Source organism: Balaenoptera physalus (genome assembly GCF_965194825.1).
Source record: "Balaenoptera physalus genome assembly, chromosome: 19".
NCBI lineage: Eukaryota > Metazoa > Chordata > Mammalia > Artiodactyla > Balaenopteridae > Balaenoptera > Balaenoptera physalus.
In genome coordinates this window covers 204,661-219,356 of record NC_138900.1, presented here as the reverse complement: position 1 = coordinate 219,356, position 14,696 = coordinate 204,661, and positions in this window count along the sequence as shown.

Sequence of the window (14,696 nt, the reverse complement as noted above, 5' to 3'; positions counted from 1 at the left end):
GTCATTTGTAGAGACGTGGATGGATCTGGAGACTGTCATACAGAGTGAAGTAAGTCAGAAAGAGAAAAACAAATATCATATATAAACACATATATGTGGAACCCAGAAAAATGGTACAGATGAACTGGTTTGCAGGGCAGAAACAGAGACAGATGTAGAGAGCAAACGTATGGACACCAAGGGGGGAAAGTGGCAGGTGGGGTGGGGGGCGATGAATTGGGAGATTGGGATTGACATACATACACTAATATGTATAAAATAGATAACTAATAAGTTAGTTACCTGTATAACTAAGTTATAAAAAATAAATAAAATTAAATTAAAAAAAAAAAAAAAAAAAGGATGACAAGACGGACAGGACCCGAGGTTTCTCAAACAGCCCTCACTCATCACACATGTGATAATTGCACAACGCTTCCATCCCCTCTGGGCCTGTTCGGGACTGGCCTTTGACCCAGGGCAGTTGAAGCCGACACCACCCCCTCCCCTTGCTGGCTCTCCTTCCCCCACCGGTGGCATTGATCAGGGCTAATTCCTCGGAAATCCAACACCTCCCCCGCACTGTGGCAACTGCCACTTTGTACCTTGGTTTCTCCACCTGACAAGTTAGCCAGCTGGATGTCGAGACCAAAGGGTGGGTACTCGGAGCCCCTTCTCCAAGCAAGTGTGAGGACACCTGGGTGGCAATGAACACTGGCCCATCTCGCCCCATGCCAAACTGCCCACGGGGCCCTGACAGAGTCACCAGCCATCACCACGTGAACAAATGGGAGGATGTGAGAGAGGAACATCTCTTCCCCAAACACCTGTGGGCTTGAGTCCCAGGATATTCTTCCCAGGTGGGAAGTGGCCTGGCTGCAATCCTGCCTCTCCACCTGAGACACTGACTGTGCAGCTTCCTGAGAACATGAGTGGGGGTGACGTGGGCACACTGGGGAACAGGCAGCTGTGGGCCCCACCTGCCCACCAGCGTGATCATCAGCAGGTGGGGACAAATCTAACCTACAGCGGACACCAGCTCAGGGCTGATGGAGCTGGGCTCAGTGGCCGTGGCTCCTGAGGGGCCCTGCCTGGGGGAGGTCAAGGGAGGTGCTTTCTCTAGAATGTGGAGCCTGCTGTGCAAAGCAAGTAGACAAGTTGGAGGGTCCAGGTCCCAAAAAGCGTCACTTGTCCCCCAGGACTGGCAGAGCTACTGGCAGCAAGCCCTGTTGTGCGTCACCCACTGCAGGTAAACTGCTCAGACTCATCCAGCACTCTCCACAGGCAGCGTCTGCCCCAACAAGGACAGATGCGCAGGAAGAGCTGGCAGAAAAAGGCAAGTGCAGAACGCACTCCCACACGGCTGGTGGCAATGGAAAAGGACGCGGCCAGCCACCGTGGACAGCAGCCTGGAAGTTGCCCCAGATGGTTAAACATGACACTGCAACTCCACTCCTATGTATCTAGCCGAGAGAAATGAAGACAGGTGTTCAAGCAAAAACTTGTATGCTAATGTTCACTGCAGCATTCTTCATAACAGCCAAAAGGTGGAAACAACCCAAATGTCCATCACCTGATGAATGGATAAACAAATTGTGGTCTATCCATACAATGGAATATTACTCAGCAATAAAAAGGGATGAAGTACTGATACCCGGTTGGACCTCGGAAAATATCATGGTCAGTGAAAGAAGCCAGACACCAAAAGACCACATAGTGTATAATTCCATTTATATGAAAAATCCAGAAAAAGCAAATCCAGAGACAAAGGGTAGATTCATGGTTGCCAGGGGCTGAGGGGAGGAAGAATGGGGAGTAATTGCTTAATGGAGTTTCACTTTGGGGCGCTGGAACTAGTGATGATGACTGCACAACACAGAAAATACATAAACTAAAAAATATACCAAAAACCAATGAATTGTACACTTTAAAATGGTTCATTTATGTTATGTGAATTGTATCCAAAAAAAAAAAAAAAAAATGGAATGCACTCATGCCACAAGGTGTTCCTGCCTTTGGCGTGCCGGTGTGTCTGCCCAAGGCCGCCTGGGCCAGCCCACCCTGCCACATCCGGGATGTCATCTGAGCCCCGGCCACAGGGACAATACTGCATGGAAAGGAGGTGTGTGTGTGTGTTTATTTTTTTTATTTTTTAATTTTTTTTTATTATATTTATTTATTTTTGGCTGAGTTGGGTCTTCGTTGCTGCGCGCGGGCTTTCTCTAGTTGGTGTGAGTGGGGGCTACTCTTCGTTGTGGTGTGTGGGCTTCTCATTGCAGTGGCTTCTCTTGTAGCGGAGCACGGGCTCTAGGTGCGTGGGCTTCAGTAGTTGTGGCTCACAGGCTCAGTAGTTGTGGCGCACGGGCTTAGTTGCTCCGCGGCATGTGAGATCTTCCCGGACCAGGGATCGAACCCATGTCCCCTGCATTGACAGGCAGACTTTTAACCACTGTGCCACCAGGGAAGTCTCATGTGTGTGTGTTTAAACAATACTCTTGTAGTAAGAAAAACAAGGTCTTCAAAACTGTTAGGTAAAAATAAAACATCAACTTCTTGCCCGTGGCCAAGCTAACTGCACACCAAGCAGTTTTCACATCAGAAGCTTAATGCCGGGTTGACAGCATTCTCCCACAGGGCACAGACTTTTCTTCAATCGGGTGTCTCTTAATCCACTCGTTTCAAGAAGAAAACGCTTTGTGGGAAGATGGACACAGCTGCTGGGAATAATGGGTAGCATGCTGGGCACAGGGTGATGCCTTATGGTGTCTCCAGCCCCAGGGCACTGCTGTCACCAATTCACAGATGGCAAGCTGTGATTCAGCGAGAGCGAGACTTGGGCAGGACGTGGAGCACGTGCGCTCATGCCGAGTCTGTCTGACCCTGGAGCCCTGTCTCCGCACCCAGGGGGCCCACTGGCTCCTACCACCATCCACGGCTTTCAGCATCTGCCTCTCACAGGTGTGGGCTCCACCCTCTGGCAGGTGTCTGCCAGCCAGAGAGCTGTGCAGGGCAGGCCCATGCTGCCATCACCCCAGCTTCCCCTGTACCCCTGAGTCTCTGCCTCTGGGTGCTGCAGGTTTTGCGGATTTCCTTGGTCTGCCTCCGAGAAGCCAGGCTGACCCTGCAGGGGGACCAACTGCAGAGCTGCTGGCGCTGCCACCAGGACCCTCTACTAATGGGGATCAGTCCAGGGACACTACCAGGCTAGGATCTGAGGTCCCCACACACAAGAGAGTGGGGGCTCCCCAGCCACGAGTGCTGATGTGGGGACCCTGCCACCCCTTCTCCTTGTACAACTATAACCCCAGGGGGAGCTCCAGCCCCTCACACAGAGGAGGGGATGCCACATGGGTGCTGAGCAGCAGGAGGGCAGGCGCCCAGGTGTCTGTGCATCAGCTCAGGAGAGGGACCAGACTTCTACAATGTGCATCCTGGAAGCCCCACAGCCGGGTTCCAGGTCCCTCTGACACAACACCAGGTCACCTGTGTGAAGGACACTGGGACCTGCCCCAAGGCTTCCAGTGAATGCTGCCCCCGTGGGGTCATGACTGCTGGCCTCACATCCCGGTTTGCACAACAGCTGGCAGCCAGAGCAGGGCCTCAGGCCACCCCGAGTATGACTTCCTGGACCCCCAGGGACCCAGAGGCCAAGGACCCACAGGATGAGAGGAGACGCCAGGGCAACCTGGCCAACCCAGGACAACCAATCACCGTGGAATCAGTGGACATGAGGTCACCTAGGACTGAGCAGGTTCCACTGAAGGAGGCTGTAGTGGATTGAATGGCACCGCCACCCCCAAAAGTTACGTACACACCCTAATCCCTGGAACCTGTGAATGTGACCTTATTTGGGGAAAGGGTATTTGCAGGTGTACTTAAGAATCTTGAGGACTTCCCTGGTGGTGCAGTGGTTAAGACTCTGTGCTTCCCTATTTACGATAGCCAGGTCATGGAAGCAACCTAAATGCCCATCGACAGACGAATGGATAAAGAAGATGTGGTACATATATACAATGGAATATTACTCAGCCATAAAAAGGAACAAAATTGGGTCATTTGCAGAGACGTGGATGGATCTAGAGACTGTCATACCGAGTGAAGTAAGTCAGAAAGAGAAAAACAAATATCATATATTAACGCATATATGTGGTACCTAGAAAAATGGTACAGATGAACCGGTTTGCAGGGCAGAAATAGAGACACAGATGTAGAGAACAAACGTATGGACACCAAGGGGGGAAAGTGGCGGGGTGGTGGTGGTGGTGGTGGGATGAATTGGGAGATTGGGATTGACATATATACACTAATATGTATAAAACAGATAACTAATAAGAACCTGCTGTATAAAAAAAATAAAATTAAATTTAAAAATTAAATAAATAAATAAAAAATTTAAAAAATACTCTGTGCTTCCACTGCAGGGGGTGCGGGTTTGATCCTTGGTTGGGGAAGTTCCACATGCCGCTGGGTGGGACCAGAAAAAAAAAAAAAAAAAAGGATCTTGAGATGAGATCATCTTGAATTCCTGGGGTGGTCCCTAAATCCAATGACAGAATCTTTATAAGAGGAAGGCAGACAGAGATGACCAAGATTGGAGTGAGGCAGCCACAAGCCAAGGAACACATGGAACTACCAGAAGCCACGACAGATGTACAGGATGGTTTCTGCCTCAGAGCCTGCCGAGGGCATGGCCCTTTCAACACCTTGATTTCAGACTTCTGGCCTATAGAACTGAGAGAATAAAGTTCTGTTGTTTTAAGATGCCCAGTAGGTTGTAATTTGTAGTAGCTACAGGAAACCAATGCAGAGACCGGCCCAGCACCCTCGACAGGATGGGTGGGTTGCACAGGGGGCTCTCCTGATCCCTGGTGATGCAGAGTCAGATGACTGCTCAGTGCCTAGACAGAGGGTCAGGAAGACTGGGTGGTCCCAGGAAGCAGCAGCCCCCATCTTACAGGAAGGGACCCTGAACTCACAGGAGGCAGGGGCTGAGGGCACCCACTAGCCATTTGCACAGGGCACCTCCAGAACTGTCCCCAGACACCCTGCTCCCACCGTGGCCCCTCTGCCCAACTGCTTCCCAACACTGGACTCAGCAGGGGGAAGCTGCAGACCATGGCTGCGTCTCTCTGCCTCTCCTGCCCTGCTCCTAGCCTGCACCATCGAACTCCCTTACCTGCAGCTGGATGACCTTCCCGCCATGGACCCAGGATCTGTGACTGAGCTCGGCAAGGGCTGCCAGGAGCCTGTCCCTGGCCCTGAACTGCAGCTGCTCCAGGTGTTCTACCAGTAACCTCCCGTCTGCCCTGGGTAACCATGACCTCCACTCTGAGTGCTCGCCCAGCTTTTCTAACTGTCCCTGGGGCTGCTGGTGTATGGGAATAGGGCACGAGGCAGCCACCTTTGGGCAGGGCGGCGGGGTGCTGAGAGGTTAATATGACCCAGGCCGAGTCCTGCAGAACCGCATGGCAACAGCCCATGGAAAGGAGGTTAGTGAGGGTGAACGTTCTCAGAACCTGAACATGGCCCCCTGAGGCTAATAAGAGGCTTTTCAGGGAAATCAAGAGAGGCAGCTTTGAGGTGAGGAGGGCACAGATTCCGTGCCGAGGCTGGGGCGGCTCCACCACCCTGAATCACAAGCCAAGCTCACCCCCACTGACAGCCCCAGAGGACGCAAATCCTAGCGCGTCTGTCCTATTCTACACCGTACACCCAATGGGAAGGCAGAGCATGACACACAGTAGGGCGAAAGGAGTACCCTCTGAGTGCGGGCTAAACTCCCTTCTAGGCCTGTCCTCCCGGTGGTGCCTCCCCTCGTGGGCCTCAGCCTCCACGATCGGGATGGGGGACGCGGGAGCCAGATCTACAGAAGACAGACCCGCCCGGACCTGAAGGACCCACGTGCGGCGGCCAGCCTGGGCCCACAGCATGCGGACCGGAAGTGCGCATGTCAGGCCTCCGCCGGGGACCCCGCGTGCGGGGGTGGCGGCCGCGCCGAGCGCCCCGAGGCCCCGCCTCGCTGGCTGGGGTCGTGGGTACGCGCAGGATGCCACTTACTCGCTGAGGGCTGCCGGCACGGGTCCCCGGCTCTCCGTCCGCCCCAGGACTCCGGTTGTCGTGGTAACCGAGGCCAGCGAGGCGTGAGCCTGCGTCGTCGCCAAGGAGATGGAGTCCCGGACGGGGCAGTCCGGCCCACCCGGCCGGGGAAAAGCGGGTGAGTGGCCAGGACGGTGGTTGAGAGCCCTTGCCCCCAGTCAGACTTCTGGGAGATCTGGACAGGGAAAGGCGTAGGAGGGTCGCGGGTGGGAAACACCTGGGCGGCTCTGAAACGTCCCGGTGAGCGGGTCGCTCGCCAGAGCTGAAATCAGAATCTCTGGGAGTGGGGCTCGAGCATCTGGGTTTCAAAGCTTCAGGGCAGATTCCGCGGCCCCCGGGGCCCCAAAGGTGACCTGAGCCTGCTTGCTCTCCTGGGCGGGATGCGCTGGTCAGGCCCTCCCCCGCCCCCTATGTCAACCCGCATCTTGTGCCCACCTATCCCGTGGCCCCTGCACCACAACCATACAGACACATCTGATGTTGTTAGCCGACGCGGCCCCCGTACGGCACTCAGCAGCCGGCTGTGACGGCCCCAACGGTCTGCTCCCACTGTGTGTCCCCTTCTCCATCCTATGGGTGTTTGCACATCAAACGCCCTGCCTCGGTGAGGTCTGTCTCCCTGCCCAGGGGCAGTGTTAGGGCTTGGTTGACGCTGTTGGTGGGGCTTACCACGCTCAGTGAGGTTGGAGCGGTGGCTGAAGGGCACTCGGAGGGCCGCTCGCCTGCATGACTACCCTGATGGAACACGGAGGCTTGGCCAGGGTTGCTGCAGAGGAAAAAGTGTGGGTGCGCGGGTGTGCCGGTGTGTGGGCGGCTTCCACCTCTGGCAGAAGGCCCTTGCGCACCCCCTGGGGCTTCTCACTGCTGGCTCTCCCAGGGCTCAAGAGGCTTACAAAATTGGGACCTCTCATGTCTGTGGGCGCACTGCTGCTGGAAGAGCGTGGAGCTCTTGTGAAAGGACCTCGCACTCTGGGTGCACAGAAAGGGCCACTCCCTCTCGGGTGAATTATCTGGCGCTGCCACAGGCCCGCCTACCAAAGGCCTTCTTGCTGTCAGGCAGGCCTGGAGGTTGGAACTCCGACTGAAGGCGGGCGCCAGTGTGCGGGGCTTGTCTGGACGGGGGCCGGCTGCAGCGTCTGCCTTTACAGAAGCTTGTTGCATAAGATGCTCTCCACCTATCCCAGCCCCCTGCCCCCTAGGGCTTATGCTGGGAGCAGCATCAGAAAAGCACCTCAGTACACTCACGGGGTGCGGGGGGGGCGGGATTAGGAGCAAGACCCCTGGTCACACAGGACACTGGAGAGGAAGTGGGGCTCCCACACGGGGTTCCTTGAAATGTCAGGTCCTGGACTGGGGCTCATACCAAGGCCACAGCCCGGGGAGCCTGCACCCTGGGGTAGCTGTCTTGCTGCCCACCACCCCTCCACGCAGGCCGCCCTCCTGAGCGGGGGGCCTCTCAGCACAGTCCTCAGCCGGAGTCCTAGGCTCCACCTCAGCCTCTCCTGACATCCCAGGGCAGCTCATTGGGAATCAGCCTGCTCAGTGTACTGGCCCGAAGAGCCGAGAAATGGAGAGGCTGGAAGTTTCCAAGAGGGGAAAAGGTGCCAGGAGCCATGAAAGCAAAGCCCCATGGCTGAGGCATCCCGGATGGCTTGGCCAAACTTCCTCAAGAGTCTTGAAAGCTGTAAAAAGGGGAGAACATAAAGAAAGGCGTTTCAGCAGGAGCTTAAGCAGCCAGCTCAGTGGGTGAGGTGGTCAGGGGTAACTCTTTGCGTCTCCAGGCTTGGCTCTGCCCCGCCCCTCCACTGTCCTCTCTCACCTGTCTGACCACTGGCCCCCGGCTGACCTCTGCTTCCCTCAGACCCATCCCCTTCACCAGCTGCTCTGCACATACTTCCAGACTGCCCATCTGACAGCACTCACCCAGTGCTGGCCATTTGGTGTCTGCGCCAGCCCCACGATGGAAACTGCTGCTGACCAGGGATTAAAGTGCAATGTATACGTGTGCTCGACGGAATAACAGACTCCAAAGAGGTCCACATCCCAATCCCCAGAGCCTGCGGACGTGCCACCTCGTACGGCAAAAGGGACTTTGTGGATGTGATGAGAGACCAGGAGATAGGGAGCGTGTCCTGGATCAGCCAGGTGGGCCCTAAATGTGGTCACGATGCTCCTTATAAGAGGGAGAGCCAGAGTCAGGGGAGGAGGAGGTGTGATGACAGAAACAGAGGTGAGAGCGGTGCGGCCACAGAAATAAGGAATTCGAGCCGCCTCTGGAAGCTGGAAAAGGCAAGGAGCCTTCAGGAGGAATGCAGCCCTGCCCACACCTTGATTTTAGCCCCTAAGACTCACTTTGGACTTCTGACCTCCAGAACTTTAAGATAATAAACATGTGTTAAGTTTGTGGTAATTTGCTGCAGCAGCAGCGAGCAGGAAACCTCCATGAGGCAGTGGGAGGTCTTTGACATTTCCACTCTGGCCCCTCTCTCTCTTGTCAGAGCGAGGGCAGGCCTCAAGCCCGGGGCCTCTGCTTTCAGCATCATCAAGCACAGTTTAACCAAAGGAGTCTGTCCAAGAATTTACACTTCGAGTTCCCTTCTTTTTCTGGCTGTTTTTATGTTTTGGTGGATGCCATCAGACTTCCTTCTAAGCAAAAACAAGTGAGTTGATGTAAATCAGCAGTTCTCAACCAGGGAGAGTTTTGCCCCCCAGGAGGACCCTTGGCAATGTCTGAAGACAGTTTTGGTTGTCACAACTGGGGGTGAGGGTGCTGTGACATCCACTGGGCGGAGGCCAGGGACCCTGTAACGCTCGGCACAGCCCCACCCCCAACCCCAGGACAATGCGTCAGTAGTGCTGAGGTGAAGAAACCCTGGTGTAAAGAAAACCATGAAGCACAGGAGGCACGTGCTGGAGGAAAGGGTCGCTTGGACAAAGTGGAGCTGGGCTTGGAGCTAAGTGAAAAAGCCAGACATGAAAGGCCACGTATTCCATGATTCCACTTTTATACGATGTCTAGAATAGGCAGATCCATACGGAATGTAAGCTAGTGGCTGCCAGGGGCTGGAGGGTGGGGGGAATGGGAGTGACTGCTAGTGGGTATGGGGTTTCTTTTTGGGGTTATGAAAATGTTCTGGAATTACAAAAGTGGTGATGGTTGCATGACTTTGTGAAGATACTAAAAACACTCAATTGTGCACTTTGAAATAGTTTTGTGGTACATGACTAATATCTCAAAAAAATTACAGTAAGTAGAGTAGTCAGTGAAGGCCTCATGGAGAAGGTGGGATTCAAAACAATACCTGGGGGGACTTCCCTGGCAGTCCAGCTGTTAAGACTCCGTGCTTCCACTGCCGGGGGCATGGGTTCAATCCCTGGCCGGGGAACTAAGATCCCACATGCCACATGGCATGGCCAAAAAATAAAAATAAATAAGTGAAAGACATGTGAAAGTCATTTAAAAAAAAATTTTTTTTAAAAAGAAAATAAAAACAAGACCTTGGGGCAGGGGCAGAGTGAGCCATGAGGCTCCCTGGGGAAGAGCATGTTCAGTGAGGGAACAGCACGTGCAAAGGCCCTGAGGAGGCCTGTGTGGCTGGGATGGAGCTGAGGGGGAGAAGAGAGTGGAGGGTGACAGGGGCCATATCCTCTGGGCCTAGCAGGCCACTGTGTGGATTGTTTTTTCCCGTGAGTGACACAGGGAGGATTTTGAGCAGGGGAGGGATGAAACCTGACTTGGGTTTTCAGAGGCTCCCTCTGGTTGCCATGTGAGAATGGATGTTTTCCTCTTTGGGGCCTAGCCCGAACCTCTAACTTTCTGCAGGGTTGAGGAGTGTCTGAGACCCCATGGCTACGCCTGACTCCCAGACACAGGGAGCCTCACATGTCCCAACCCACGTCAGAGCCCCATTCCCCCGCTTCCCTGGAAACCCGGGAGATGGCCTTGCCCCTGGCGCCACCCAACCTGAGTCAGGGGGCCACTCACTTGGCAGGGTCTGCTATATGTCTGCCCCATGTCTTCATACTAATAACCTGGTGGTGGGGCCTCTGATCTTTCCCTCACCATTCAGCCTCCTTGCAGATACCTGAGGGACCTAAGATTCCACACTGAAGTTGCCAAGTGGAAACAAAGGATGCAAAAGCGAGCTCACAGGGAAAGTATTTCTGGCATTCAACTCCCGGTGGCTGCCTCTGGGGGGGTCTGGGACTGCGGGCCATCTCTTTACACCTCTGTGATCATACCTTTCCTGTATTTTGTCCAGTAAGTAGGTATTATGTAATCGGAAGGCATCACGTTTTTGCTGTTACATTTCAGCGGCCCACTTGTCCTGACACCTGGGCTGAGTTACCTACTGTTGAGTAACAAACCACCCCAATATATGCATCCCCCGCTTTTCAAAAGTTTGCTTTATGCCACTTTGCTGTTACGAAAGACCTACATTAGCACCTATTTTATCTAAGTGAAAGAAATTTTCACTTTGAAGAAAAAAGTTAAACAGCAAAAATAGTGTTCAGCATTTGTTTCGCAGTGAGCTGAGTGATAGAGGAAGCACACACCCCAGTCAGGGGGAGAGGCATCGCCGAAGGAGCTCCTTCCCCAGAACTACTCTCACCACCTCAGCATCAAGCTGCCATAGCTTCGAACTGTGTCTTTGAGCATCTGTGCTTTATTTCTATTTATTTTGCGCATCTATTAGCAAGATGTGTCCTAAGGTAACTGATTCTTCGCTGTACACCATTTTGACTTAGGAAAGGTTTCATAGAAACGTTCTACTTTTGGCCAGCGGGGAATACCTGTGCTTTATTAGGCTGTGTGTGGAGATCGAGATTCCGGCAAAACTCCATTCTAACCAGATCCTCAGGGGATGTAGCTCCAAAAGCTGGAGCATCAGGAGCCTGTAGCACAGCAGAGTTTCATAAATGTCTGCTGAATGGATAATCCATTTCTATTTATTTTTTGGCCGTGCAGCGAGGCTTGAGGGATCTTAGTTCCCTGACCAGGGATCGAACCCAGCCCCTCAGCAGTGAACGCACGCAGTCCTAACCACTAGACCGCCCGGGAAGTCCCTGGATCAACCATTTATTACTAAGCTAAAAGCGGCCACAATTCTGACTGCCCGCTAGGCACCACCTGGCCCTGTGCTAAGAGTGTTACACACACTGATTCTTTAGTCCTCATGTCAAGTCTAGGAAGGCGGTGGCAGTACCCCAACCCATTTTACAGATGGGGAAATGGGGGCTCAGACAGAGGAAGCCAGGCGTGGGCCAAATTCTTAGCCTTCAGATCTCCAGGAATCTCCAAACTTTAGCGCCCAGTGCAGGGCTTTAAATGCAGTTCTGGGGCCACCTGGAAAGACTGGAGCTCACACCTCTCCATGAGGTGGTTGCACGTGTCATCCCCACTTTACAGATGGGAAAACTGAGGCCCAGATAGGAAAGCCGCGCATCTCGGGCAGAACCCATGCAGCCGGACTCGCAGCCACCGTCCACGACACAGTCCAGGGCTCGACCTGCACCAACGCTTCACCTCAGCCCCGCGAGCCGCGGGAGGATCGTGACCCCGCCTCCATCCCCGAAGGGCGGAAGGGAGGGCCCCGGGGGCGGTATCCAGGCGCCCCCACCTTCACGGAAAATGGGTGGCTCCTCGGGAGCTCTAGCCGGCCCTCTACTCAGACCTGAGGCTCCTACGGGGCAGGAGGCTCAGGCCGGTCGCCCCTCTAGGCCGCGGACTTCCGCACAAGCCCGAGGTAGAGCCCGCACCGCCTCAGCTCCGGAACCAACTAGCCGACCCCGCCGCGGCCCCGCCCGGACCGGAAGCGCAGGAGTCCTGGCGTTCGGCCTTCGGGGTGCCCTGAGCGGTCGGCTCTTGGCGCCCAGAAGGCTGCCATCTCCGTGGTTCTCCGGGCCGGCGCGGCGTCAGGGTCCCTTTTCTCAAAAGTGACCAGAGGAGGCCGGTACGGAGAGGCTTGAGAAAATGAGGTTCTGCCCCGGGTCCGCCCCAGACTCTGCCGGGTAGTTCAGCGGCGGAGAACCTGGCGAGAGGGGAACCGGCGATCTTGTCCAGGCTTGACTGGGCCTTAGGGTTACCATGGCGACCCCTCATGCCCCCGCCTCCGCAGGGGGCGGTGGGAACTCTAGCTTCCGGGTGAAGCTGGAGCCTTCCTGCGATTCGCCATCGTCTTGGAGACGCATTACGTCATCCAGGCAGGCACTCACTTGGATTCTGGTGATTGGTCGTCCCCAGGGAAGGGCGGGGCTTCCGGCCTAGGTCCAAGCTGTCAGTCGGTTCCAAGTGCAGGACTGAGGTAGGCCGGAGCGTCCCCCCAAAGGTTTAGGCCGTGTCCTTAGACCCCCGCAAGATCCCCATGGCCGGGTCCTCCCGCTCCGTGACCAGTAACTTAAGTTCCCGCCTCTACTTCCGCCCAATCCGGATGCCTGGTTCTCCCCCTAATTCCTGCCTCTGAGTCCCCTCCAAATCCAGGTCTCTGTTTCTCTTGCAGGTAAGGCCTTAGATTCCCCTTCGAGTCCAGGTCCCCGTTTCTCTCCCAGTTTGTGCCTCGCACCTCCAAATCGCAGCCATCAGAATCTGTATCTGTGAGACTTCTGATTTCATATATCTGGTCTCCAAGATTTGAGATCCTGTACCCACTAATTCTGGATATTTGGATGTTCAAAATGTGTTTCTGGATTTATCCTTAACCCAAGCCTCTGAGACCCCTATTAATACCCTGTCCTAAGGTTTCCAAATCCAGCCCAGTTCCTCCTCCCCTCTATTCTTTACCCCAAGTGCTGCAAGTGAGAAGACAGGTCCGGATTTGATCCAGCGTTGCCACCCCCGTCCTGCACATTCTGCCCTGTTGCCTTACTCCTGCCCCCAATTCCAAAGAGCCACCATGAATGCGTGGTCCTAATTTACAGCTAAGCAAACTGAGAATGGGGAAGGGGCTTAGGCTGGCCCACCTAGCAGGTGAACTGGCCCAGGCACCTCCCTTGCCTTGAGGTCTAGAACTTCTGCTCCTGTAGCACGCACCCAGGCTAAGCCAACCACTCCTGTAAGCCCAGGTTTAGACTCATGGTCAGTGGCCAAGGCAGTGAGAGGCCCAGGACAGTGGGAAAGATCAACTTGTTCTCTGCCAGGCAGCTGTGGGAGGGGGAGACACAGTCCTGCAGGAGTTAGAGGAACAATAAATATGCTTGTTTGTTCGCATTCACTTGTTCCTTTGTTTGAGCAGGTTTGGAACCAAAGAGACCATCTTTCCTCAGTAATTACATGGTTACTGGCTCAGCAGCCTTTTCTTTAAAAAGGGAGAAGCCTAAGGCACAGGGAGAGCCCCTCTCTGGATCATGCTAGATCCAGTGGAAAGGCCCAGAGTTGACTGAACTCATTTGTTTATTGGGCACTTTGTATGTTCAGAGATCGGCGGCACTGGGGGAGACATGATGCAGAGATGGTGGAGAGGCCAGCGGAGGAGGGAGAGAGAGGTCAGGCTCTGGGGTCAACCACCTTAGAATCCCAGCTCTGCCCCCTTTTGCTGTGTGACCCTGGGCAAGTTACTGCACCTCTCTGGGCCTCCCTGACTGCCTAATCAAGTTGTTCTGAAGAGCAAATGGTCTGATTCCCAGACTCCTAATGCCTACCTGGCATTAGGAAGGGGTTTCCCCAGGCTGTGGCCAGGAAGAGGGGCAGACTCAGGTAAGGAGGTGTTCTGAACAGGAGACAGCAGGACTCTGGGTCTGGAATTGGTGTCTGGTGGAGGAGGGAGGCCCAGCCGTTCGGTGTCTGCCTGAAGCCCAGAGAGGGAGCAGCAAGACTAGGGAGAACTGCCCCATCCATCCTTCCATCCATCGTTTTTTCAGCAGTTACTTGTGAGCAGATACTGTGTGCCAGACTCAGTACTTCCAGCTGGGGACACAGTGGGGAAGAAACCAAACAGCCTCTACCCTCATGGAGCAGTTAAAAAATCAGGGCAGAGGAGATGGCCAGAGCTGGTTAGCCCAGAGTGAACATGATGCACCAGGAATGCAAAGGGGCTTCTGCAGACTTTCCCCCTCCAGCCTGAGGAACACAGCACCAACATCCCTAGACTTATGGGATCAGACTCCGGATTTTGTGCCTGTGTCCTGGGGACCTGGGGAGGCTGGACTGTCTCAGGCCTGGCAAGTAGTGTGTGATCGTCAGCTATGCAAGGTGACCCCCTACCCTGCACCACATAGGGCTTTACTGCAGGACCTCTCTCCTGCCCTCCCATGCATGGTGGGTCACTCCTGTCAGGTCTATAAAGATGCCCATTATCAAGTGACCACTGACAGTCAGGCCACAGGCTCCAAACTCACCTTGTCTGATTTAGTTCTCATTTCCACACTGACAGGGGAAACTGAGGTTCAGAGGGGGTGGGCCCCTGTCCACTTTTGAGGAGAAAGAGGCAGGGTTGGGGGGCCCCTCTGGATCCTAATGAGTGTGAGGGTGCCTGGTGCCTACTCCCAGCCTCCCTGTTTTCCCCCAGTCAGCACCTCCCCAGCTGTGTCCCCCAGGACCAGGGAGGGCCCCCAATGATCAGAGAGGGTCCCTCCAGTTCCAGGAAGGAGCCTACTTAGCTCCTCCCCATCCCCACAGACCCCAG